This window comes from Carettochelys insculpta, chromosome 2 (assembly GCF_033958435.1).
Source record: "Carettochelys insculpta isolate YL-2023 chromosome 2, ASM3395843v1, whole genome shotgun sequence".
NCBI classification, from domain to species: domain Eukaryota; kingdom Metazoa; phylum Chordata; order Testudines; family Carettochelyidae; genus Carettochelys; species Carettochelys insculpta.
Window position 1 is genome coordinate 81081420 of NC_134138.1, and position 26820 is coordinate 81108239.

At 41.9% G+C, this 26820-nt stretch overlaps 1 protein-coding gene across 1 annotated transcript in view; it reads right to left on the reverse strand.

The window, feature by feature from the left end:
* MAPRE2 (microtubule associated protein RP/EB family member 2) overlaps window positions 1-26820 on the reverse strand; it is a 156141-nt gene that overhangs the window by 115417 nt on the left and 13904 nt on the right. Inside the window, exon 2 of the mRNA XM_074987201.1 lies at window positions 1749-1807. The gene's annotated coding sequence lies outside the window, so the exon portion shown is untranslated. The remainder of the gene's footprint in view (window positions 1-1748; window positions 1808-26820) is intronic.

Consider the following 26820-nt stretch of genomic DNA (forward strand, 5'->3'; position numbering starts at 1 on the left):
TTAGACCCTTGCACTGCTACATCCCTACTGCAAGTAGAGAAAAAGGTGCAGTTGGGGAAATCCCTGAGACTTCATAGTTTTGAGTTTCTCAGCTTCATGTGACCCAGCTTCTTTGCTTCATCTGTGACTAATTCTGAGCCTCTTTCAGCTTCCTTTGCATTATAGCAATTATCCCCTTGCACCTTTGCCTATCACCATCTCAGTTCTCTCAACTGCTCTCCCTTCTCCCTTTAAAAAAAGGGTCAGAGTTCCAATTATCCATTTCCTAAGTGCTGTTAACCCTAACCTATCAACAGATCCCAATTATCTGAGAACACTCAGATCTTCCCTTTTGTTGATTTGAGCTTAAGAATCACCTGTGCATTTGTAGTACCATTTTACAAACATCTCTGAGCTTTTTCCAGACATTCAAAACATTTAACCAACGGCTGAACCAGCTTCCTAGGTCCATTGTGAAACAAGCCTCAACATAGTTTATAGCACAATAATAAAGCCTTAGTATAGTTTACAGTGTACAGAAAAATATGACATCTTTACTTAAATATACAACAAATAAAATATTCCAGCAAGTGAGATGTACCTTACGGTCCAACTAAAACAAAAAAAAAAATTAAATAAAATCAGACTTTATAAATGGTAACACATACTTTCAAGAATTGACAGATGTTATACTACTGGTTGGTTTTAAAATAAAGTTTCTGAGCAGGGACTTATTTTATGTCCATGTTAACTGCAGAACTACACAACTTTTACCATAAGATATAATGCTACACAGTGAACTGTAATCTACATACCTTGCCAAAAGAGACTCCATGTGTATATACGTTCAATAGAATCCTACTGCATGCCGGAAGGTAGTTTTATGAAAAGACCAACAATAGTGTATTCTAGTATCCATTTTGAGAAAAGTTTAGAATTCAGTCTGTGTAACAGGACAAACACTTGGCAACAATACTACAGAAAGATAGTAACTATACCACAAGGTTTCTTTTGTCAAAAGAAGCTTGTGTGTTCATTTTTGAAGTCTTTCAAAATATTGCCATCTTGTGGACCTACCTCTAATTATATCCTTGTTCTCAGCTGTTCCTACAGGTGAGTCAAATTATGACTGCAAACTGCAAGCATGACAAATTGGAGGGTGGATACAGTCATCTAGTGTTCCAACAACTAACTGAAAATTTACTAAAAGAGCTGTTCCTCAGATATACATTGTTAACCACATACAGTATCATTTGTTCTCTTTTCCTCCATTTAAAATTGGGAAGTCTGCATTATTTAACTGATGGAGCTGTAAATGAAATAAAATGAGCATTGGAGAGAGAGCATAAGACAGTTTTCCCGCTAGAATTCAAAAGGCAGGCAGGGAGAGAAAAGATTCTCCCAACATTGGCTCCCTTCTTTATGAAGGCCCCCTGCTATTTAGATACTTCTCTTCTCCCCTCTTTCTCCCCACATACATCTGCAATATTTTCTCTGGAAGCAATTGTCATTAGTGCAGCTAGCCGTGAATCCACTGCAATTAATTTGCATTGAATGACTATTACTACTTACAAAGACACCTTATCCTGACTTGTTGTACATATTTATTCTTGCATGGTAGATCTTGCTGCAAAGGAATCTCAGTAATTACTGGCATATTGAATGCCACTCAACTGTTGCTTTAAGTTTAAAGAGCAGGGAACATTGAATGCAGTCACAACATACTGTACATTTTATTACACCACAGAACGAGAAAACAAAACACTTACTTTGAGCATCCAAGCACTTTCCCTGGTTGCTGGAATGAAGTATTCCTTGCAATTTGATACTAGAAGGAAAATATGACAACGATTAGCTCCAGAAAATGGGAAAACAACTAATGAATGATCTTTGTCTATGTGGGATATGTAGCAATGCAATAGCTATCTGTTGTGATGCTGAAACAAGAGGAGAAACCATCACAACACCCTGATTCAGCTGAGTTCACACAGTAGCACAGTGTCCAGTACAATTGCACAACAATCATATGTGCATCCTAGATAATAAAAGTTAGGTCTTTCGCACGGCCACATTCACCATTTAAGACTTGCAGATCATATTTCTGCCTCTTGTTTTTGCCAGGCTTTTCTAAGCAAGAACATAATCACAATCAGAATTTTCTGCTCCCTCAACTCCAGATTTCACCAAGTAGACCACTGCAAGTATTTTATGAGATGGGCACCTGTTTTGAAAATTATTTGCCTACTGATGTAGGTAGGTGTCTGAACTCCTATTTTCGTAAGCGTGGGGGAGGAGCGGGGGGAGAACAACTCTTCCTGGAAAAAAATTTTTAAAAAGAAAATATGAAAAAGGACTAGACAAGAGGGATGAGAAGGGAATACAGGATAGATAAGAAAGTCAAAAAAACAAAGGGAGAAGAGAGACAGAGAACACAATATGGAGTTACTCTAAATACTATACCCGCTACCTTTTGCTACATTACTGTGTTCCATGACCGTTCATTAGAGGGCTGAGATGTGAGGTTGTGTAGAAATATGTTAATCCCAGCTGGGTGAATAGTAGACTTTTTGGTTTCCTAGCAATTCCAAAAAAGCTGAATTTTGTGTTGAACCAAAAGCAAAAATTTTCAAAATTTTTAACCAACCGAGAAGTCTGAACATACTGAGAGGACCCAGACCATTTTATTTACCCTAACTCAAAATGGTGTTACAGTTTTGGACATTTTAAACAAAATTACACTAGCTTGCTGCAAACTAGCTGCCCATGTTGACCTTGCTGCCATGTAGTATGAAATCCCTTCTAAGTTTTGATCTATTCCCATTGCAGTGCAAGATAGCTCAAAATGCACTGGGGAACTCTTGGCATCCACACAGAATATTAGTGTGCATCAGGCTAATATGAGGTAAGTTTACACCGTCTGCTTGCTACACAAAGTTCACATAGTCAAGCCCTAGATTCACAAAACAGAGGGACAAGGAAGGGAAGGTGGCTCTCTCACCTGTTCAAGAAATTCCCCTTTGTATTAATAATTAGTCTTTGGAGCAGAGACTTGGGTCTCTGAAGTGAGTGCACTAGCTACCTGGCTACACAGTCACTCTCGCAGTCATGATGACTGTTCCTTGTGCAATAACAATGAATAGCAATGAGCTCATGAATAATTTCAAGTAAACCAATAAACCAAAGTAAACCAAAGCTGAAATTTTCAAAAAATAAGCAATTGCCAAAGGTTTTACTCCTAGTTAATCTGTTAATTCAATTGGAATCAAGTGGCATGTATTTTTAACAACAAATCACTCAGAGATTAATATTTTCTTTCAAGTGTCAATCCCTGTGCTCTGCTTCAGTCTCTCAGTGGACTGGATGCTTCTCAACCTATTAAGCAGATTCTGCACCCCCCCCACCCCTTTTCCCCCAGTGAAATGGGCATTTAATGCTACATGATGCAATCCTCACAACAAATTGTAATGCAAGAAAGAGCAGCTCTGCATGTTAGAGAGTTTCTTCTCTTGGTTCTGAAGCTCTTCACTTTTTGCAAAAAGAAAACATTAATAAAACAGTTTTTAGTAACTGAAGGGAATTTTAAAGGGATCAAGTTTGCACTATGAATGACTGATTGCCCCATCCTCAAGAGTTTTCAGAAATAGATAAAATTCAGAGTTTCTCTCACTACAAAGAGGTCTGATTTTGATCCACAATAGAACCTCAGAGTTACCAACTGACCAGGTCAACCACACACCTTATTTGGAACCAGAAGTATGCAATCAGACCCCAGCATGGTTACAAAATTGGCATCTAAATCTGCAAAAGTGATGTGTGGATGTCTGCAGTCACACCTCTGGATATCAAGTGGATATCTGGGTTCGCACGGCTCTAGCAAGCCAACAGCAACAGAGCCAAAAAAAAAAAAACCACCCCACCAAACAAACCACAAATACAGTGCAGTGTTAAACATGAACTGATAACAAAATAAAGGGACATTAAAAAAAAAAAAGATTTGACAAGATAAGGAAACTGCTTCTGTGCTTGTTTCATTTAAATTAAGGCAATTCAAAGCAATGTTTTGTTCTGCATGAAGATTTAATGCAGCATTAAATTTATATTCACTTGTGAATTTTTAAAACTACTACTATAGTGTTTTGCACAGAGTTATGAACATTTCAGAGTTCTGAGCAACCTCCATTCCCGCGGTGTTCATAACTCTGAGCTTTGTCAGTAATTAGCTAGTGGAAGTAGCAATAGCAGTGAAGCTTTAGCCACATGGGCAGCTGTACTGGCTGTGCCCTGCTTACTGGAGAGCCTTGTTACATACTTGGGCAGCCACTCCCTGTCCTGACAGGGCTTCATGGCTATTGTTACTCAAAGTGGTTCTGATGAAAGCTAGCATGAATAAATCTGCATGTGCTCCAGTCATCCTTTCAGAGACCATGTGGACATACCCTCTCTCTTAGCATGGAAGTCTGCAGAGGTAAAATAGCAGCAGCAATTATAGGGAAAGAGCTGAATTCGGTGTTCCCTTCACCTAAAACCAAACCAAACCAAACCAAACCCCACAAAAGGAATCCATGTTTGACTCAGAGCAATTCATGGGACAGCCACTGACAGACCACACATCTCAGCAATCCCAACAAGCATATGGCAAATTTTTCATGCCTCTTTCTTTTTCAGTCATAACACATTTGATGATTGTTTTGATTCCCATCCATTGCACTACTTTCACATGGCACACTGGCATGAAAAAGGCCATGGATTGCTAAGCTTTCCTCCCCTTGTTTACAAAGACACCAATAAATCATCAGAGTTTGCAAAAAGGAAAGTGTAAGTCTCCTAACACCACTTTTTGCCTACTAGCTTGTTCAGCAGCATAAGAACAAGGACAGACATGCCCTGTTCCTCACAAGGGCTTTGCTCTAAGACAGCAGGAGAGCAAACTTTTTTTCTGTCAGACCTCACTTTTCATCCCTGCACTTAGCAGGGACACCCCCGCCCCCCCAACCTGTCTAATGTAATCCACATGGATGGAAACGTCAGTTACGCTCATAGAAAAAAACCCTCTCAGAACATGTAAGAAAATAAGTATACAGAATGTAAAAAGCTTTATTAATTGGTATATAAATGTGAATATGCACAACAGCAATTATATTTCAGCATTTTTAACGAGATGGATAAGCCTGAGACCCAGCAGCCGATCATGCTGCACCGCCCCTTACGAAATTCCATGCCCCCTCTCGGGCTCTGCTTCCCATCCCACTTGATGCTTTGCACACCCATGCTCTATGAGACATTAGATTTCCTCCACACACTGCAGCCAGCCAGCACTACCCCTCTTGGAAGATAATTCCCTCTTTTCCTGGGGCTAAGCTCTTCCAGGATGGAGATGCATGTAGACAGAATACATGGATTCAGGACCTAAGCAACTATGAATGCAGATCACACCTGCACTCTCCTTTCCAACATTTTATAAGCTTCCTCTTTCTATAAAGGCTTTGATACTATGTCTACACTAGCCCCAAACTTCGAAATGGCCATGCAAATGGCCATTTCAAAGTTTACTAATGAAGCGCTGAAATATATATTCAGAGCCTCATTAGCATGCGGCGACCGCGGCACTTCGAAATTGACGCGGCTCGCCGCCACACAGCTCATTCAGACGGGGCCCCCTTTTCGAAAGGACCCCAGCTACTTCGACATCCCCTTATTCCCATCTGCTCATAGGAATAAGGGGACATCGAAGTAGGCGGGGTCCTTTCGAAAAGGAGCCCTGTCTGGACGAGCCGTGCGGCAGCGAGCCGTGTCAATTTCGAAGTGCCGCGGTCGCCTGCATGCTAATGAGGCGCTGAATATGTATTTCAGCGCTTCATTAGTAAACTTTGAAATGGCCATTTGCATGGCCATTTTGAAGTTTGGGGTTAGTGTAGACACGGCCTATGACTATCATCCAGCTAGGAAATTGCTGGAGATCTGACTTCAGAGTCAGGTCATGCAATAAATTCTGTTACTGCTATATTATTATTGTATTACTGCTGTTACTATAACTATCACCAGCCAGTACACCTAGGCTTACCATTTACGCAGATACTAACAGTAGTAACTGGGTAGAAGAACATACAATACAAAACGGACACACTTTGTAAATTTCTAATTTGGTAACAGGCTGTCACACTTTGTACTACTGTTATTTCTGCCTGAGGTTTCTTCCCTTTGCTACATTTAGCAAGTAATGCTGCTTTTTGATCACATGAGCAAGTCTCTCCTCTCATTTTATTTGGCCCAGAAGTAGAAAATGCCTGTATTTCATTTTCTCCTGCCACGCTGATTGAAGTCTTTCCTACTTGCATTTTCAGGGTGTCTGATCTCCTCTAGCTGCATACATGATGTAAAAGTAACTGGATAAGCATGTTAAGTATTTTTCTGTAATAGTCTGCTAGTCCGGTGCGCTTGTACAGAGGTTATGCCAGGGTTCAGAAACCAAAATAGCAAGAGCAGCCATTTTTTCCAAATTTGGCAGAAACTCAGAAATTGAAGAGTTGCAGTGCATGCGCATAAAAGACCGTCTTTAATAAATGATGTCAAACCCTACTTTTTTAAACCCTATTTTAAGAACAGAGCACACACAATGATTTGTAATGTGATACATATATACTGCACGACATTCACAAACTTTTTACACATTCTGTTTCCTCACACGTTACATGTGTGTGTTTGTACCACTGTCTTCCTGACTTTCATTCCCAAACCCACTTTAATTATACCAATTTCACTACGTTTAAGTTCAGTTTTCTTTTTTAAACTGCTTGTTGTCCTTCACAGCAGGAATGCTGCAAGCTTCCTCTTCAGAAATCAAGATTTTAATTAGCAACAGGATCAAAACAGATATAGTATCATATCCCACAATGCACTGTACATATTAAAGGGGAGCTTATCCAACATTTTGAGATCACATATTGTTTGCTATTTAGATATGAGTTATTCATTGTCATGCTTTTAGATGTTCATTGTTTATTGAAGCCAATCAAGAGGGTTGTTTTCTACTTTGAAATTATAGTGCCAGGAGCCACTCGTATAACCCACATCCACTGGTATAACCCAGGGATCTGCAACCTGCATCTCCAGAGGCACAAAGAAGTCCTTAAAGAGATGCTTGTGGCTCTGGAGACGCAGGTTGCAGATCCCTGGGTTATACCAGTGGATTTGTTTTTACAAGTTGTCAGTCTATGGCCATTTTTTTTTTTTTTTTTTTTTTTAAGAGTTGGGTCTAGTAATCCAAGTATGAATTAAGTTCATCAGATTCTTGTTCTGAGTCATGCACTGGTGCAGCTTAACAACTTAAAGTATTATTTCTGAATCCAAGCACATCGTTGCACCCTGCTAGTGCTCCATGTATCTAAAAGTGAGGCAAAAAGAACGTAGTACGAACCCATGCCTTCCACTGAAGAGTGCACCAACCTACTCTGGAGTCTGAAGTGAAGGTAAATTTTAAAGTTAAACACAAAAATTCACTAGGTTTAGTCATTTTGTATTAAAATCTTAGCTGTGATATAGTTTATTAAAGTAACCATGACCATTGCACAGGACAGAACTTGGAGATTTAAAACAGGGTGGAGTTAAGGGCATGAGGTACATCTGTAACTAGGAAACAGCCTGCATTACTTTTACTAGAGCAGTGGTGTCCAAAAGCATTTGAATGGATCACCACATTACCACTCCGGACAAGGCACTGCCCACCCCCACCCCCCAACTGCAGCCAGGCACCGTACCCCGCACCTCCTTGCAAACTGCCAGTGACTCACTGGAGACACACCACCCAAGCCCCGAGCCATGCCATGCGAGCCGCCTGGCCCCTGCACGAGCCACAGGAGGAGCCACCCCTGCCACACTTGTCCCACCAAGGGGCGGGGCACTTGCGTGGAGGGGCAGAGGGCATGCCACATGGGCAGCTCAGAGGAGCCACTTCACCACTCTGCACTGTCCAGTTTGCCATGGGGCAAACGGACAGCATATTGGACGCCATGGTACTAGAGGATGGCTGGTAACTGCTATACCTAAGGATACGATTTCTATGTTATGCCCCTTCGCACATACTCACCTGTACAGCACATTTTTGTGACTAAAATTTCTTAATCTTTCTCTGCCACAAGTAGCTGTTTCTTAAAAGAAAGTTTAATCAAAATTGTCAGTTTTTAGTATAGCAGATATAAAACTAACACGCAGTTTTTCCTATTCAATAAATTCTACTGACACTGCTTGAAATCATAGCTACTGCAAAAACTACTAGTTGGAAACTTGACTGTTAAATTTTTATTTGACTCCCCCCATGTTAATAGGTTTGGAGTGACCTATAATGCCTCAGAAACTGGTTATTGAATATTGCACATTGGAAATTTTTTCTTAAGACATGCTGTGATCTTGGAAAAGCATTCTAAATTAATTCCCAGCAAATGGTGTGCAATTTTGATAGTTGCTCTGATAGATTTAAATGTTCCTACTTTACAACTCCTGTCCTTATTGAAGCAAAACAGTTTGGTAGACTTGAAGGCAGGAATTTAATGTAAGAAATCCCTACAGTCACCTAAATGCATACGCAAGGTACAGGTTACTGGGATTTGTCAAGAGAAGTTCTTGTCAGAAAATATCTTTGACAAAACTTCAGTTGACAGATCATGGCCAAACTGCCAAGCAGATTGCAAGAGCAATCCACTCTGTTGACAGAGAGCGGCTGGACTGTCTGGCCACTCTGTTGACAAAACAGCCTACCGGAAGCACAGCAGACAGGGCTGCCTGTTTTCCAGGTCCATCAATACAGAGGCCCCCCAGAACGTCCAGACCGGCTTTCTGTTGACAGATTTCCTCGTTTGGAGCGGGATACAGCTGTAAACGAAAGTACTACATTCCGTCACCATATTGTAGACAGAACACCTTGGGGATTTAGACACTCCGTGGGTTTTGTCAGCAAAATGGCCATTTTGCCAACAAAACTCTCTAGTGTAGACATAGCCTTACACTTTCAAATAGAACATGCCTAGACTTAGTTTTCAGTTCTCAGACACTAGGCCAACTTTTTGCCAGGGGCTGCATATTAAAAGTATGTAGTTTTCTGGTAACAATGAAAAGCACTAATTGTCTTTGGCTGTCTGGTGTGTTATAGAAGTTATTTTGAAGATTTAAAAGAAAAGTAGTTAATGAAACATTAGGGTTGTGTAGTTCAGCCTGGGGGCGTGGGGAGGGAAACCAAAGGATAGGCGAATGCAGTCCTTTAAAGGGTTTGTGTAAAAATGCCACCATTGTTCTCAAGAGGGCTGCCCACTAACTGCTTCTTTAATATTTTACCTAGAAGATTGTCTTGTCCTGAATATCAGTTTACTGCCTTAAACACATCAGGATTCTATTAGTGCCTCAGTCTTGCTGTGTAACCCATGTCTCAGTTTCCCCAACTGAAAACTGGAATACTTCCCTACTTCACATGGACATTGTACAGATAACTGAAGTTTTTTGGGGTGCTTAGATACCCAGGTAAGAGCTACAGAAAACAATGTCTGCTGATTTTAGTGACGCTATTTAAACTTGGTAACTTGCTGAGATAATAGCAAAGAGTAAGAGCTGGATACTGTTCCTTTTTGTGTAGAAGAATTGGTTGCTTACTTGCAAACAATTACATGTATACAAAGTCACTGAACACACACACTACAAGTGCCCAAGCAATTAATCTGAAGGCAGTATGTTTGCATGGAGTGATTGAGGTTATAGGATGGTGCAGTAGTTAGAGCACTCACCTGAAACTCAGTGATGTGCCTTTGCTAGAAACTTCTGCGATATTGGGAAAGCCATTCAGTGTGTGCCTCAATTCCAGATCTGTGAAATGGGGATAATGGCACTTCCCTACCTGAGAGGCATGTTGTGAGGATAAATGCATTGAAGATTGACAGGGCTCAAACACTAGGGCCATGTCTACACTTACTAAAAACTTTGAAATGGCCATGCTAATGGCCAAATCGAATACTAATGAGGCACTAAAGTGCATATTCAGCACCTCATTAGCATGCTGCCGGCTGCAGCACTTCAAAAGTGCCGCAGTTCACTCACCCGCGGCTTGTCTACATGGGGGTCCTTTTCAAAAGGACCCCGCCAGCATCAAAATCCCCTTATTCCTATCAGCTGATAGGATGCAAGGAGCCTCTGGTGTAGGCCAGGTTTTCCCAAACTTTATATTTTTGGGTCACCAAAAAAAGTACTAAAAACAGGTTCCAACTATATAAACACATATCAAAAATATGAATAAAAAAGAATCATTTTCACTGTTTATTATTTATTCACAACAACAACATTACATAATATAAATCTTGATATAAAATATTTAAGTGCCATATTTTATAGGAATAAGGGGATTTCGATGTTGGCGGGGTCATTTCAAAAAGGACCCCCATGTAGACAAGCTATGGGCAAGCGAACTGCGGCACTTTCAAAGTGCCGCGGCCAGCAGCATGCTAATGAGGCACTGAATATGCACTTCAGCGCCTCATTAGTATTCTTCAATTTGGCTATTAGCATGGCCATTTCCAAGTTTTTAGTAAGTGTAGGTGTAGCCTAGGTAGTTACACATACTTAGCTCCTTTTGGTTGAGCTCATTGCCTATGCCAGTGTTTCCCAGTGTGGTCTGTGGCACAGTACCGGCCCTTGGAAAAAAAAAATACTGGTCCTTAGAAAAATATACAAATTATCACGTACAATTCTGTTAATTTGTTACATTTCATATTTTCCTGCATAATTAAGGTAATAATAAGTTCGGCACTTAAGTAGTTTATATCAAGATTTACTTTATGTACTATTATTACTGTGAATAAATAAACTGTGAAAATTTATTCTTTTTTTAATGTTTATATTTTTGGGTCACCAAAAAAGTACTAAAAAAACTGGTTCCAACTATATAAAGCTTGGGAAACCTGGCCTACACCAAAGCTCTTTGCATCCCTCACACTACAAGCAACTTTTTTGCCACCCTCCCATGCCCCCCTTTCAGGTACTTCTAGCATCTCTCACAGTTTCCCCCTACCAGGGGAGTCTGTATGCCCCCTGATTTCACCTTCCTCCCACACCCTTTCCATTCAGGCCTTCTAAAATTCTCCATATCCCACCCCCATGGTTGTGTGTCTGGGAGACAAGCCATTTACAGAAAACTGCATGGGAGGATAAGCAGAGCAGAGATTGGGTGTTCTGCTGGAAGACAAAGCAGGCCATCAGCCAATCGACTGGCAAGGCAGTGGCGGTACGGAAAAGCTGGCAGGAGTTCCATATGTCCATCATTTTCGCTCTTTTGGTTTCCCAGTTTTCCATTTTAGAAAGGGTTCTGGCCATTGATGCAACAGGTGCACAGGAGGCTTATGTGTAATATATATCAGGCCACAGTAGCATTTATTTATAGACAAAGTTTTTAATATTCTGAAAGTTATGGGAGGCAGGGAACCCAAGAAAATAAAGTAAAACACAGAAAACCCAGGAAACCCAAAGAGGGATACTCACTTTCATCAGTGTGCCTTTTTAATGCATCCTCGCTGGCACCCATGTACACTTCTCTTCAGAGATCACTGAATTTCTAGCCTTCCCAATTTTTTTTTAAACAAACACAAACAGAAAATAGTATTGCCCCATTAACCAAAGTGACCAGCCAAAGTACAAGGCATTGCAGGGCTTTTAATGTTAGAGAGAGAAAAAAAGGTGTATTTTTGTAGTAATCTTGTCGCTTTATGAAGTGTTGCTTCCCTGCACATAGTAGAAACAAACAGTAACAGGTTGTTTCCTTGCTCAAAAATTTGCCAGTCTACCACTTCAGTGAGTTGGGTGCCCAAAGACCTGCCCACGTGCTTTCTCTTAAGGTCATAGTCAGAACTTCTCCTAGCTCTTTATCTGTTACAGGGTGTCAGAGACATTCTTCCCTCCCCCCAGGATTGCAACCAGGTAAACCTTCAGTCCATGCAGCTTACCCCTGACCCATTGTACAACTTAGCAACTTATACAACTCTGTTGGTTGCCCCACTGTCTCCATCTGTGTTTAGTACATGAGAGGTCTTGACTGCTTCTGTCGAACCTGAAAGCGTATGTGGCGTGCCTGTTGGCTTCAGAGGGATTGACATTTGTTTTAGGAACCAAGTATCCTTTCATGACAGCCTAAGACCTTTTAACATAATATAGTAATCCATATACAGAGTTAATTCACTAATCTTAGAGCAGCTGTATAGGTCCTGCAGAATCAGATCCCATTTCCTATGCATTCACTAATTTGACAGATTTTTATCACTGACAGTCTGCTATGGCAAGTCCCTATACTAGGTATTGCTAGTCAGAACAGAGATGTATTCTTTGGGGTGCAAATCATTTCTGCAAACAGCCCAATAACATCTGCATAAGCAAGTAGACCTCCTACACTGTTCTGAACAGAGCTCATATACACACTTGTTAGGAGAAATATCCCCCACTTCTTGGGATTTGACTTCATTGCTAACACAAATGGCTGCAAAAACTAGCGTGAAGCATTTTTATTTAATTTGTTTAAAACTTCTGATAACAGACACTTTGCATACTATGTTCTCTCTCACAGGAGAGATTTTTCAATGAATGTATCTTTAAAACTGATGGGGTTGTTGTCCGTCCACTCTTGGGGTGAAATAATGAGGTAAACAGTGTCAGTACTGACTTGGATTGAAAGGATTTAAAGGCTTGCTTTATTTTAAAATGTGAGGTTTGAAAAGGAAGTGTTTATTAAATAAAGTTTTTGTGCATAATATACCATACTATCTTGTTTCAGTAAGTTTTTAATGTGATGTTCACTACCATAGTTCCAAAGCACTTAATTATAGCAAATTATCGACTCTCGACTTCCCTTACCCCAATGGGGGGCAGGAGTACCACAGTCAATGGGGGCACCCTACAAGTTCAGTTTAGCTCACCTAGTGGGGACATGCTAAACTGAACTCTGGAAAATCAACTGCAGCAGGGTGGGTTCTTCCCTGCATTGCTAATATGCTGTACCCTGAGCAGCAAGATCCTTATCACTGTGGGCAAGGGTATCACAAACTAGCTGCAGCTCCAAAGCCAAAAGGAGATATTTAAAATATCCCAAGAGGATTCCGTAAAGGACTACCACAGTATGGGGCAATTATAATCAAATTTCACCTGGCAATGTAGTTTCCAAATCACCATTACATTTGTGAAATACTCTGTTTAGTCTGCTTCTCACGCAAACCAGCTTGCATGACAAGTCTACACGTGACAGAAGCTGCAAAAGCATTAACATCTTAGGCTGAAAACTACGTTTCATTTAAAAAAAATGTCTTGTCCCATCTCTCAATTCCTAGACAGCACAGGTGAAAGAAATCAACTCAAGAAATATTTCTCAGGGATACACTATGTGGTCAAGAACTGACCTTTGCATTTTTATTTCTTCCATTGACCTGAGTGAAACATGTTCTGCAATGCAAGAAGCAAACCCAGAAGAGACGTTTAGAATTTTTCTAACTCATTCATAGGAAACACTGTAGGAGATCTGCACTTCTTCCAGCCCTTCTGTGTGACTTACTGTCTTGGCCAACAAAAAGCAGTACCAGTATCTACTAGTTCCTTTCAAATAAAGACAAATGATAAAGCTACCAGTCACACAAACTCTTGTTGCCCAGCAAATCCTCAGTTCTAAAAGCCACACAATCAATTCCTTGTCACTTAGGAACTGCATTATAGTATTTCTCTGACTGCATTCATGTGTCACTTGCAGTCACCGCACCGCAAAGAAGAGTTTTACTGCTACAACGTGCAGATTTAAAATGGCGTACATGCAACATTAGTCACAACACGGCTTTTCATGTATGTGGCCTTGAAATAATTGATAAATACTTTTCTTGGGCATCTGTGGAAAAAGTTTTCAGAGAGCTGGGTGGCATACCCATTTAGTCATTTCTATCCTGTGACAGAGTGGTTACTAAATATTCTTAGAGGCTATGTCCACACTAGAAGCATCTGTCGACAGAAGTTGCTGTTGACAGAAATCTCAGCAGAACCTCTGCCGATCGATTGCATCTACACACAACTTGCTCTGTTGACAGAACTGCCAGGCTGCACTGCACTCTGGTGAAAAAGCAGAATGGCAGCTCTGCAAACAGGACTGCCTGGTAACCAGAAGCCCTGTGTGTTGACAGAAGTGGCTACACTGTACTTCTGTCAACATTACTCTCCAGTGCGGCCACAGCCATAGCCCTGTTCAGCAGCCTGACCCCTACTGCCCCCAAGATCCTTGCTAGAAGAGAAACTTCAGGCTTCTGCCTTGTGATTGGGACATCAGCCGACTTGCATGGGCTAGGGGATGTGGGGCTAAGGATTCTTAATTCTGATGTCTTCTTGAATTCAACCTTTAAAAATATACCAGTTCTAATGCCAGTCTGCAGCACCACAAGAGACAGAGGATGTTGCCAGACATGCCAGATTAACATTGATCTCTGTAAATTTCTATGACTGTCTCAAACGCTTGCCAGGGAGAGTAAGAATGTCTTAATTTCCCTGTGCTGTTCTCATCATGGAACTCTGAGATGAGAGTGCACCATAAAATAAAAACCTCTCCCAGGGTCCAGTGATGTGATCAGGGACACGCAAGAGCTCCTGTCTCATGCAAAGGCTATGGATAATAGTAGCACGGGAACAAGACACTTACACACCATACACAGCTGGTTTGAAACACATGCAAAAGCTATTGTTGTAGGAGAGTTCACCGATATGAAGTAAGCTTTGTACAGGCTTGAATCCAGAGCTGGCCTTGGGACAGTGATGGGCAACCTGGGGCCCACTGGGCTTCCACACACAGCCCGCAGGACATCATGTTTACTGTTGCCCATGTGCAAGGTGGCCAAATTCCACTGGTTTCCATCCTTGTAGCTGTTTTCTTGCCTACTCATGTTAGGAAAGTGCTGTACATAAAGCTCGCGAAGTGAGATACATGCTGATTGCACACAACACGGCCCATAAGAGCCAGGTACTCCCTCATCATTCAAAGCACTGCTATGGTTCATTTGGCAAACCCTGCAAATTCTAGGTACAGACGTTCAGTTTGTAAAACTACCCTCTCCTGGGAGACTGTCTTGGTTATGACGACCTTGCAGCCAGTGGGCTGACAGCCTTGCTGGCCCCAAGGACAAGGTGTCTGGAGGAGAGGAGGCTCCATGCTCCTGGAAGGGGTGGGGCTGTGGCAGCCAGCTCTCTGTACTGCTCAGAGTGTACCATGCTGCCCCTTCCACCCAGCCCTCCTGCCTGCCTGGAGCATGCCACACAGCACTCTAATAGCAATTTAAAGGGCCCAGGGCTCGGCAGGCTGTGGCAGCAGTCAGAAGCTTCAAGCCCTTCTTGAATCACTGAGCCTCAAGGCAACTGACCCCTTCGCTCACTCCCATCCACACTGGCAGGCGTGTTTGCAAGTCTCCTCCCCCTCCCCCGCCCCAAATGAAGGGCTACTCATGTGACCCACTCACTAGCCTAAGTTGTGCATTGCTGATTTAGAATCTGGGACATTTCCTGATTTCAGGCCCTAGGAATTTGAGGGACTTTAAATTTAATTGAAAAGGAGAATCATCTCAGCCAACATTTAAGCACTCTAATTGCCAATAGAAGCTTCAAATTTGCAGCACCGCTGAAGTCAGCACAGCACTTCTGGATATGAGGCTACTGTATTTTGATGTGGAAATCTGGATTTAAACTGGTACTGGTTGGAAAATATCAAATTAAATTTCTAGTCCATTTCCTAGGAAGACAGTGTTGAAAACATGAAACAAGGGTTAGAATTACATAACTACTCCCCACCCCCCTCTAGATCAAAGCATATTAAAGGTCCCTGGCACAGATACCAACAGGTCTCTTGATTGCTTTGACCAATGTAGATCAGCTCACAGCCAATGGGAGAGATGGGAAAACTACACAGGCTTCCACCAAAGGCACTAGGGCTGATGCAAGCTCCCTGCTTGCATGCTTAATGCAGATGAAGCAGCTCCTATGCTACATAGTTGTTAAGTGACTATCCTTCAGAATCGTTTTAACTATTGTCAGACATGCACTGAGTCCAACAAAAGTAGCTGGACTGCACTTCTGCAGCTGGAAGCTTTGGAGGGAGAAAAGCCTGAATTAGAGGAGTTTGGGGTCCAGCCTCAGAAATACTCAGTAATCTTTAAAGTCTACAGACTGGCCCTCAGCATAGCAGTGTGTGATCATGACAGGCAGAAGTGTCTTACAACACAGGTGGAGGAGGAAAGAAAAATTGGTTTGAAGGTCCACCACATGCACTAAAGCCAACTCTCCTTACTCTGCTATCCGAAGATGTAAGCATTTATTTCAATGTGAAGAGCAGTTGAATAGTAGCAGGCAATGCTGCTTGTTCAGGATAGTCCTCCTTGCAAGGTCATTCCTTCAGATTTCCTTGCTGTCCTTTGATAGTAATTTTTTGCCTGTGCACTATAAATTTTCCTGCGTTATTTTTTTCAACTTTTTTACTTAGCAAACCAACAAAACAGCTCTCTGGATTTCTTATTAGTCCTTGGAGGCTTTTTAGCATCCTGCATGGGACGGAATCAAACATTAAAGCTGTGTGCATATTGTATATTTATACTTTCAAGAAAGAATATTTACAGAGAAAAGTGTATATATAATGTTCCACAAAACGTGCACTCTAAATCAGGTTTTGAAAAAGACAAGTTTTTGTAGGTAGACTTCATTCACAAGTATATTATTCTTAAGAGATTATAGGGACAATTTATCAAATAGAACTATAAACTTATCATTTAAAATATTTTAATTTGAAATTGGCTTTTAAGTCTGCTGTTGGCAACCGCCAATGTGCTATCATGTTAAACACAAATCATAATGCAGTCTCTCTCCCGGCTAAATGGCAATTTGGTGACTGAACTACATTAAACAAAACATTTTGCTTGACATGAAAATTCCTCTGATGTTAAAATTGAAAAATCTATTTTAAATTTCTACACCAATTCTCAAAAGTCAGTGTATTATTTAGACTTAAGTTTTCAAAAGTGATTCTGGAAAAACCTTAAAGGTGTCTAGTGTTTAGAAAGCACTGAGAATCAATTCTCTGAAGATCAATCTGAACACCCAAAAATAGAGATATGCAAAATTAACCTGTCACTGTTGAAAATTCAGCCCATTATCAATTTACAAAGCACGTAACGGAAAGCATCTAAGCACTGACTAAAATCAAATGCCATGCAACTAAAATGCCCACAAAGAATCTTACTGTTGGGAAATGCAGCATTAAGACAGCTAGTATAAGAACAAAGCCAGAACTCACCTGCATGGGATTGTTATGCTATTAGATTGACACTTTCTTCCCAGCTATTGATATTCTATTACAACACTGTGCATCAGCCCTCAGGATAAGTCAGATACTAGTACTGACTGCAGGGAACAACAGCTCCCACTTAATGCCCTTTGGGGTGGTGGGAAAGGTGGCAAGGTCCCAGCAACAGCACCAGGATGGGTAAAGGGGGAGGGCTGCCACCAGCCACTCCACCCTGACACTCTATATAAACTATTATGGAACTATCTGCACTATACAATTCTACCAGGTGTACCCCGGCATTTAGGGACAAAGCTGTGGCCTTATCAAACCCTGTCCAGTGTCTCCAGTCCTTCCAGCATAGGCTGACAAATGTGTTTATTCAATTACTACAGTCAAGAAATGTGCTTGTTTTCTCAACTCCACTGACTGCACTGGGGTGGTGAACGGCCATCCTACAGGCTGCACATGGCTTGTGTACCCCAGCGTCCACAGGCACAGAGCCCTACAGCTCCCAGTGGCCGCAGTTCACTATTCCCAGCCAAAGGAAGCTGTGGAAAGTGGTGCAGGCCAGGCCACCACTTCCTGCTATTCCCAGTGGCCAGGAACAGCGAACTGTGACCACTGGGAGCTGTGAGATTCTGTGCCTACAGGTGCTCAGGTGACCAAACTTACTGCCAGCCCATTGATTCCTAACCCTGACAAACCCCTTGCAGCCAGTGCACAGGGGGTTCCCCGCCCCTGGACTACAACTAAAATCTGTCAGTCAATGTCAGGAAATCACAGTACTTATGACCATTAGAACCAGAAATGGCACCAATCCACAGGTCTGTCTGCACTTTGAAAATAGCTATCCTATATTTGTGGATAGCCAGACATTTAAAAACCCTTCTGTTTTTAGTTCTAGTGCCCAACAATATGCTAGTGTAACCCTCACACCTACTGGGTGTGGGTCACTGTCCCATCTGCTGGCACCTGCATGACTCACAGAGAGAAAGTCTGTAGAGCCTCAGCTGAGCAGCAATTTTAGCTCAAACTGTAGAGGCACCTGCACTAAGCTTCAGAAGTCTCAGATGTGGTTCTGCATATCAGTGGTTACACTAGGAACTGAGCAGGAGAAGTAAAAGACAGGTCTATGTGCTAAAATGATTATAATTTGGATGGCTGAATCATACAAACCTGGGTAAATGACTAACAAAGAAATACACAAACTACTTCTTCCAAAGTAGCAACTCACAAACAAAAACAAAAATAAATAATTTATTCTTTCTAGAGCCTGTCACCTACTTTAAAAAAAAAAAAAAAAAGCACATTGCAAGCAAACCTGCTACAAATAAACAAACTGGGCAAATGCTCTAACACACTTGTTAACCTTTATTCTCAATGTCCCTCTGGTAAAAATGTGCTGTGTAATGATGGGCAATGGAATACAGATGGCATGACCAAACATTTCCAGTAAAAAGCCATGACAGAGTTATGAATCTATGGATATTTAGAGAACATGTCTGCAGTTCCAGCTAGGGTGTAATTCCCACTTTGAGGAGACATATCTGTGTTAATTTGCTAAAAACAGAGTAGTGGCAGTGAAGGGAATAGCGGGAAGGGTTAGCTGCCCCCAGCATACACCTATCTGTGACTCTAGGTACTTAGCCAGCCAGCTAGTTCCTCTCTCTGCTTGTGCCACCCTAGCTACACACTATTTTAGCACCCTAGTTTTATTAATGCCTGTATGTTCCCTGGATCTGGTAATTATACCCCTCATCTTGAAGGGCAGACACACCCATGGATTATAAAACCACAGTGATCATCTAGTTTGACCTTCTGTAAAGCACAAGGCGCACTATAACTCCTGTTTGAACGAGGGCGTGTATTTAGGGAAAGCAGCTAGTCTTGATTTAAAAACTGCCAATGACAGAGAAATCACCACAACCTTTGGTAAACTGTTGCTCTGATTACACTCATTGATAAAAAGTTGCATTTAATTTCCAGCTTGAATCTGGTCAGCTTTTGTTTGCATTCCTTAGTCTGAAAGACTGAACAGCCCCCTTCCCTTTATTGGCCAATCAAGTTACCCTTCCCCCTCTCTTGTTAAACTGAATTTTGTCACAGTGCACAGCAGAGGGCTTTCGCATCGGGAGCAGGGGCAGATGGGTACGATAGCTGAGTAGCATAAGAAGTAAGACTACAACCAAAGTCCTAGAAAGCATCTCTGGAGCAAGTGAAAATGTTGTCTAGCTAGGATAAGGAAAGATGCTTTTTGGCCAGATTCTGTCTTTTTAGGAGGAAAGGTTGTTTATTACTGGGAAGCGGGGACCATGGTTGGGGTACCAGTTAGGGAACGCTTGGCTGTGTTTGTCACTGATGGGGAGAAGTAAAATGATTTCTCAGGTAAAGTTGAGGGTACTTCTGTGGCAATTCCAGAAAAGTTTTGCAGGTGGGAGCAGGGTAGAAGTGTTTTTCATTGGCAGGTGAAGTCAGGGCTGGGGAGAAGGAGAGGAGCAGAGCTCACAACTCTTGCAGTGTGTGGAAAGCAGGACCAGCTACAAGAAGCTGAAGTTAGGGGTGTGTGTGAAGATCTGTGTTTAAGTTTGATGACCATGAGCATTACATGGGAGGCAGACAAGTGAGCATGCATAGCTAGGAAATGCAATCATGTAGGGGTGCTTGTCCATATGCGCTTCCAGTGAAACACTGGCATTTCCCCCTGTGCCAGGAATGATGGAAGAAGCCTAGAGTGTGTATGTGTGGTCCCCAAGTGCCTTAACCTTGGACCCAATGCTTCCCCTGAGGCTCTGCCCCCCACTCACCTCTCTCCACCCCCAGCCCCTCTTGCTTGCCCTTAAGGCCAGTAAAAAACAAAACAAAACACGCATTTGTCAGCCACGGCCACTTAGCTCCCCTCTGTTCTAAACAGCACAAAAGATTTTGTTCTACATGTGGTTGTATCAGGACACAGTAGAACACCACTGCAATTCAATTCAAAAGCAACTGTGTCCCCTCAGTACTGAAAGGTTGGTAGAGCCAAGTACTGAAGTGCTCATAAGCATTTCCTTTCCTACCCACAGAGACTCCCATTTCCATTAACAAGGCTTTACACAGCCTGATCTCAGTCCAATAAATAAGTTGTTTATCATAGAGGCCAAGTCACAGGCTATTGTATGTGGAAGTCCACAAAAGGTACTATGGTAGTCAGAAGTTATCAGATCATTCAGGGAAGCCAGGCAGATTAAAGTGCACTGACTAAAATACTATTATATAATTTAACACAGGGAATAGCCTACATGTAACATAATCAGTAAAGCCAGATTAACCTACCTTGATCACATGGGGAGAGTGTTGTGCTTTAGCCCTTATTTGTTCAGAAATTCAGACAGGGCTTGGGGAAAGTAGAACCTACTTGTAAATTTGTTATAGTCAGAGCTGGTGCTTTAAGTTTTGCCCAGTCAGAATTAGCTTTACTGAGAACAAGGGCTTTGATAAGAACAAATTCCGATTCACATGGTAAAGAGAGTAGAGACCTTTTAAATATGTTATGGAAGGAAAATCTAGGTCTATTTACCTCCATAAGATCTAAGGGCAAGCCATTCTTTTTACATAAAATGGTAATGCTAGTTCTAGGACTTACCTTGCATTGCTGGCTGTAGGATGTATTTAGAGAGCTATTTAAAGACTCATCCCCACTTGAGGATGATTTATAATGTTTTGGCATAGGTACCAAGAATGAGGCAAGCAGAATACAGACAATATCAGTACAAAACACTCAAGTTACTACTTCCCTGTAGGTTTCCTCTAACCAAAGCACCTCCTTTTATGCACCTGACTGTAGGGCAGAGGTAATTGGCTAGCTCCACCCGCTAATCCCACCCAGCATATGGGAGCAGATGTCAAAAAGATTTTTAAGGAGACATTTAGAATTGTGTGAGTTATATATTTCACATGTGTGTATGTGTGTGTGAGAAAGAATGTACACTTTATGCTATGTATGTTTAGGGGAGTAATTTGGGAAATAGTACTAACTTTGAAACCTGACTATTTTGCAAAAATCAAGCAGGTTAGTGCTGAAATGGGGCTGTTGTTATAGTTACCATGGGTAGGTTTTATTGTATGTTAAGTTTTTTATGAGCAGATCTTATTCTTTTAAAGAGGAATGCTACACTGAACCCTGGATACATTTGTTCACTTCATGACACTCCATTGTACAATATCAGTACAGTATGGAAGGGAGCCTTATTGATAATTTCTTATTTCTGTTGCCTGTGGTATGAGCAAAATCACTGATCTATGCTGTTGAATGATTGCACAGTTGCTCTGGGAGAAACCTGCAACCAAGATGGGTATTTTCAATGGCTTTCCAGTCAGGTGTAAAAATCTATGAACAATATCTTATGTTTCTTTCAGGACAGCTCATCACTACTGTGGTTGTCTTAAGTTATTCTCATTATTCATAGCCCTTTGTTTTGACTTTGTTAGCTTTATGCTTCTGTTGCATAAATGAGGTCATCCTGACATGAGATCTGGTGTGAAATCTGAGTTCTTGAACTGCTTGGCAGGATTCCAGCCACACTTCCAGGATTCTGACTATCATCCAGTATGCTTTCAAGGGGGTGATTATGCACTTGTTAAACAGAATCTGCACAAGTAATGGGTATTACATCAGTCAACATGTCTGATCTTCCTCTGTCCTGTGAAAAAATTTAGTTTTGTTTCTGAATTAGTAGAATGGTTGGCTCAGATCTTCCCAAATTCTTTAGAATTAATTTAAAATAAGGTTAGGTATTAGGAGACATGTGTCCCTTCTCAGTAAATGGACAGTGATCATTTCACTGTAAATATTAAATGGGCCTTATAAATGTAATGGAAAGTCCACTTTGCATTTTTAGGATCACAAACCTAAACTTGGTAACCTCGCTCTGGAAAAGCTCTGACCTGAAATGCCATGTTACTAATTTTAACTTCCACTATCTCTACTGCTTAGTTTCTACTGCACTGACAAAGTAACGTTAAATATTTTTTTGACTTTAAACCTAACTTCTGATAGCATCCTCATCATAGAGGACCCAGGTGTATATATGTGTGACTGAACGTACATAATTTTGCCTTGGTGTCTGATTAATTTAATAAGCCAGTGTTTAATTGAGCTAAAAAAATAGTTTGTTTAGAGAGTGCCTGTTACTGAATGCTAATTTGTGTGGAGATCCTATCCTATTAAATTGTCCTGCCAGAAACTAAGCACAGGGTAAGGAGAACAAAAATGGGTATGTAAATTCAAAGGCAGCTTCCCAGAATTGTCCTGAAGAGCTATGTAAATTGCCAATTATGAAATTTTGTTTCAGTAATTTCCTCTGAGTGCTAATAAAGAGAGAAATTTGGTGAGAGGAAGGCTGATCTACTGGTTAGGACACTAACCATTTGAGGCACTGGTTCAATTCCCTGATCTACTACAGATTTTATATTACTCTGGTAGGATGACCAGGTGTGTGGCTTTTGACCACTACACCCAGTCAAAAAGGGAATCTAGTCAGCACTGCACTGCCGACTGGGCCATTAAAAGTCCAGTCGGCAGTGCCGTGGTGCCAGGGCAGACTAGTTCCTACTTGTCATGGTGCACCATACTGTACCTTGGAAGCAATCTTGCTCCTAGGCAGAAGCCGCCATAGGGCTATGAGCACTGGCTCAGTACTGAGCCCTGCCTCTGCAAGTCAATGGCTGGTTCTTGGTCAATGGGAGCTGGATGGGCAGTGCTTGTGGGCAAAAGCAGCACACATAACACCCCATGGAGCCTCCTCCCCATTTGTCTAGAAGCCAGGCCTCTTGGCTGGGGCACACCTAGGGCAGGCAGGGACCAGGTAGTCTGCTTTAGTGCCACTACCAAGGTAAGCTTGAGCCCCAGCCCCACTGCCTCAACCCATAGCTCCCTCCTGTATTCCAAATCCCTCGGCATCACCCCCAGTTTGGGCATCGCCTCCTGCACCCCAGTTACTGCCCCAGCCTGGAGCTCTCTCCCACACCTGGAGCCCCTGTTTAGAACTCTCAGACCAGCCCAGTGAAAATGTGGGGGTGGGAAAGGGAGAGCTACTGAGGGAGGGGGAATGTAGCAGGTTGATAACATGGCCTCGGGAAGAGGCGAACCTGGGGTGTTCGGTTTTTGTGCTGGTAGAAATTTGGCAACCTTAGACCTTAGGCAAGTCACTTAAGACCTGATCCTCAAGTATTTAGACATCTAACTCCCATTGAAATTAATAGGAGTTAGATAGCTAAATACATTTAACAACATGGGCTGTACCCACGCAGAGGTTTAGTTCAGTTTGTATCTCTTGGAGATGATAGCATTGTCTTACCTACCAGAGGTGTGGTGCAAATAAATACATTACAATATTGAAGCACTCAGATGACAACTATACGGGTCCCTAAGGTAGATAAATACTTTACATTCATGTTTACTGGTGCTTGATGGGAAATAGAAGTTCTTTCTTTACCATGGCTTTAATGCTTTACGACACTGGAGCTGTGGTCCTGGAGAAAACTTATTCCCTAGGTTGCCTTTTGGAGAAAGTACTTGTCTTTTGTTCTGTGTTAATACAGTGCCTAGTATAGTGTGGTCCTGATCCGTGCTTGGTGCAATGATAATATTCCCCCAGGAACTACAGATGTAGCCCAACGTCTGTTTAATCAGCGGGATTCCCATTTATTTACTTTTAGTTGTTGTTCTTCCACATTGGTAGTAGGGGAATCAAATGGGATGTGGGATTATAGGATTGGGGGAAACAGTATGGGAGGCAGGGAGAGTTAAAAGTCTGATGAGGTGTAAATACCAACTCTTTAGCTCTTGAGTGGGTAAACTTGTGCATTGTTACCTCCTGGTTCTACTACATGCTGTTTGAAATATCAGGCTGGGGAGATTCCAGACCAAATTATGCCTTAATTTGTAAAGGGTCAAATACTTCTGTTGCTAAAAGCCATACTAAAGTCTAAAAATACAAAATAGGGAAGGTGAATATCTTTGGAGCCTTTTACAACTCCTTGCTCCTGATGCTAAAGCCAGGTCTACACTAGAAAATCTGGTAACTTTTTATTAGGATGGTTTTAATGTTACTTTTAGACTGGTAAAGCCCCTACACTGGATGCAGTTATTAGCAAAGAAGTCATTTAGTCAATACGCCTGATTTCCTTTGGAGACCCGGAATAAACAACACCAGCAAAATCATTTGTCAATGAAAGTTGAGTCTATGCTAGAACAGTTTGCTGGTGCAGACTATGACTATGTCTATGCTTAAAGTTTTTGTGCTGTCAGTTTCACTGTTGATAGTAAACTGGTGAAAGAAACGCCCTGCTTAGTGTACTCACTCACTTCTACAGGAATCAGAGTACATTTGCAGCAATTCCATGGCTGGTGAGAGCAGTGCTCTGAGGGCAGCTATTCCAAAGTTCAGCTCTCAATTTTGACGATAGATCTTGAGGAGAAAGAGTGGGGGTGAGTGCAGGGCATCCTAAGTTGCTACTCAGCCTCCACTCTCCCAACACTGATCAGTTCCAGTAGTTCGGCATTGCTATAAGCCTAGGATCTTCTGCTCTGTTTGTTCATTGTCACTGGTCAGATAATAAGTGAGCACTTGCCAAGAAAATAGGAAGGGAAGTTTCAAAGTTCCTAGGGCTTTACAGGGGGAGGGGTAGATGCCTGCTTACTTGGCAGCAGGGAGAAGTGCTGGCTGGAGTAGTCATCCAGGCTCTGTGGGATATCTTCCAGAGTCTAAAAGCTCCTAAACAGCAATAATGTATCTTTGCTTGCTTTTGCAGTGATGTGCATCACTGGTAAGAGCTGTATGTCTCTCGTGGAGGTGGTTTTCTTTCTGCAGTGAAAACTCAGACTTACATTGCAAAGAGTAACTGGCAAGTGTACATGCTTCCACAGATTTTTGCACAAAAATGGGACCTTTTCTGCTTTAAAGGGTAAGTGTAGACATGCCCTCAGCCCGAGAATGCACTACAGAAGAATTTAGCATGGAGTACTATTGAAGTCAATTTGATTTTAGCTAGCTCTCCCACACTTCCCAGAATAGACTAGCATTTGAAGAGGATTTAAATACCATCAGAACCTGGGCCCCATGAGGGGTTGAAATTGCAGTCTCTAATAATTAAACTGGAGAACCGACATAGTCCCAGCAGTCTCCAGTGCCATAGGCTGAAATTTCCACTTCCTCTATTGCTCTATGAGCCACTAGGACCTGGGATGATACAGCAGCAATATGCTTAACTCCTGAACTGACTAAAGTGGAGCGTTCACATGAGTAAACTCTTTGGCCAAAGACTAGCCTTGATGAGTTCCATAGACAGAAGTGGAATGGGGACAGGTTTGAAATCCATGGTGTAACCTGACTGCTTCTTTTTGTGTCTGGTTCCTCCCCGTCACCACATTCAGGCAAAGCAGCAAAGACCCATGGCCTGTGGGAGACTATGTCCTGGCTAGAAGAAATTGATGATGCCAAAAAAGTTCCTTTTGAAATGTCCAGGCAAAGGCAGAATTATGAGTAGGAAAGTACAGAAGGAAGGTGCAGATTGATGAGGCAAGCTGGATGGACTCCACAGGGAGCACAGGGTGAGGGGAGATGGGATCATGGGAGTAAATGGAAGTGAGATGTGAGGTCAGGGAAACAAGAGAAAAAGGAGAAAAGGTCAGAGAAATAGAGAGCTGGTGAGAGATGAAAACTCCAAATAGGATATGGGGAGAGAATGAAGCACCCCTGAACTGCAACTGAGGTAGAATTAAAAGGTGAATGGAGCAAACTCTATCTGGCAGGAGTTTATCAAATGGGCGTGTGGACTGAAGAACAGACACAGAAATACCAGGAAAGGCTAAATCACCGACATTCAATTAGGAAAAGATTAAGAAGTGTTTGATATGCATTCCAGGCCACCAGCTTTCAAAAATGTCTCTGGAGACAACTGATTCCAGACAAAGACTACGGAACCTACCAAATGGATTTCTTCTTTCATATTTTCTTCACCCTTTCTCTGTCATGAAACAAAATATAGTGTCTGGTGAAGAAGCGGAGCTAGGCATCAGCATTTCTTGTTTGTTAGGGCAATCCCTGAAATTATTAGACTTTGGAGATCCAGTAACAAATCAGAAAGGTAGCTAGAGATCAGCATTGAAAGCCTTATGACTAGAACTCATCTTAAAAAAAATAGTTAAACATTCTTCTATTGAAAAGTGCTGTTGTGCCAAAACCATACTATTTTGTGTTTGATATTTCATTGGGAAGGTTTCTCAGGTCCAGGATATCTGGGGATTAGGGGATGGGGAAGGATGGAAGAAACAAAAGATTCTCCCGACCACTCTACAGCCTGGTGATTAAGGTTCTGGGTTGGGATGTGGCACACCCACCTGCAAGTCCTAGTTCTGCCTCTCTGAAAAACTCTGCTCTGAAGCAGAGACATGAACCTGGGTTTCTCACTCACAGGCTAATGGCCTACCCATTGGGACATCTGGCTATTTTGGGAGGGGCGGTGGGTGTCCCATTTTTCACAAAAAATGT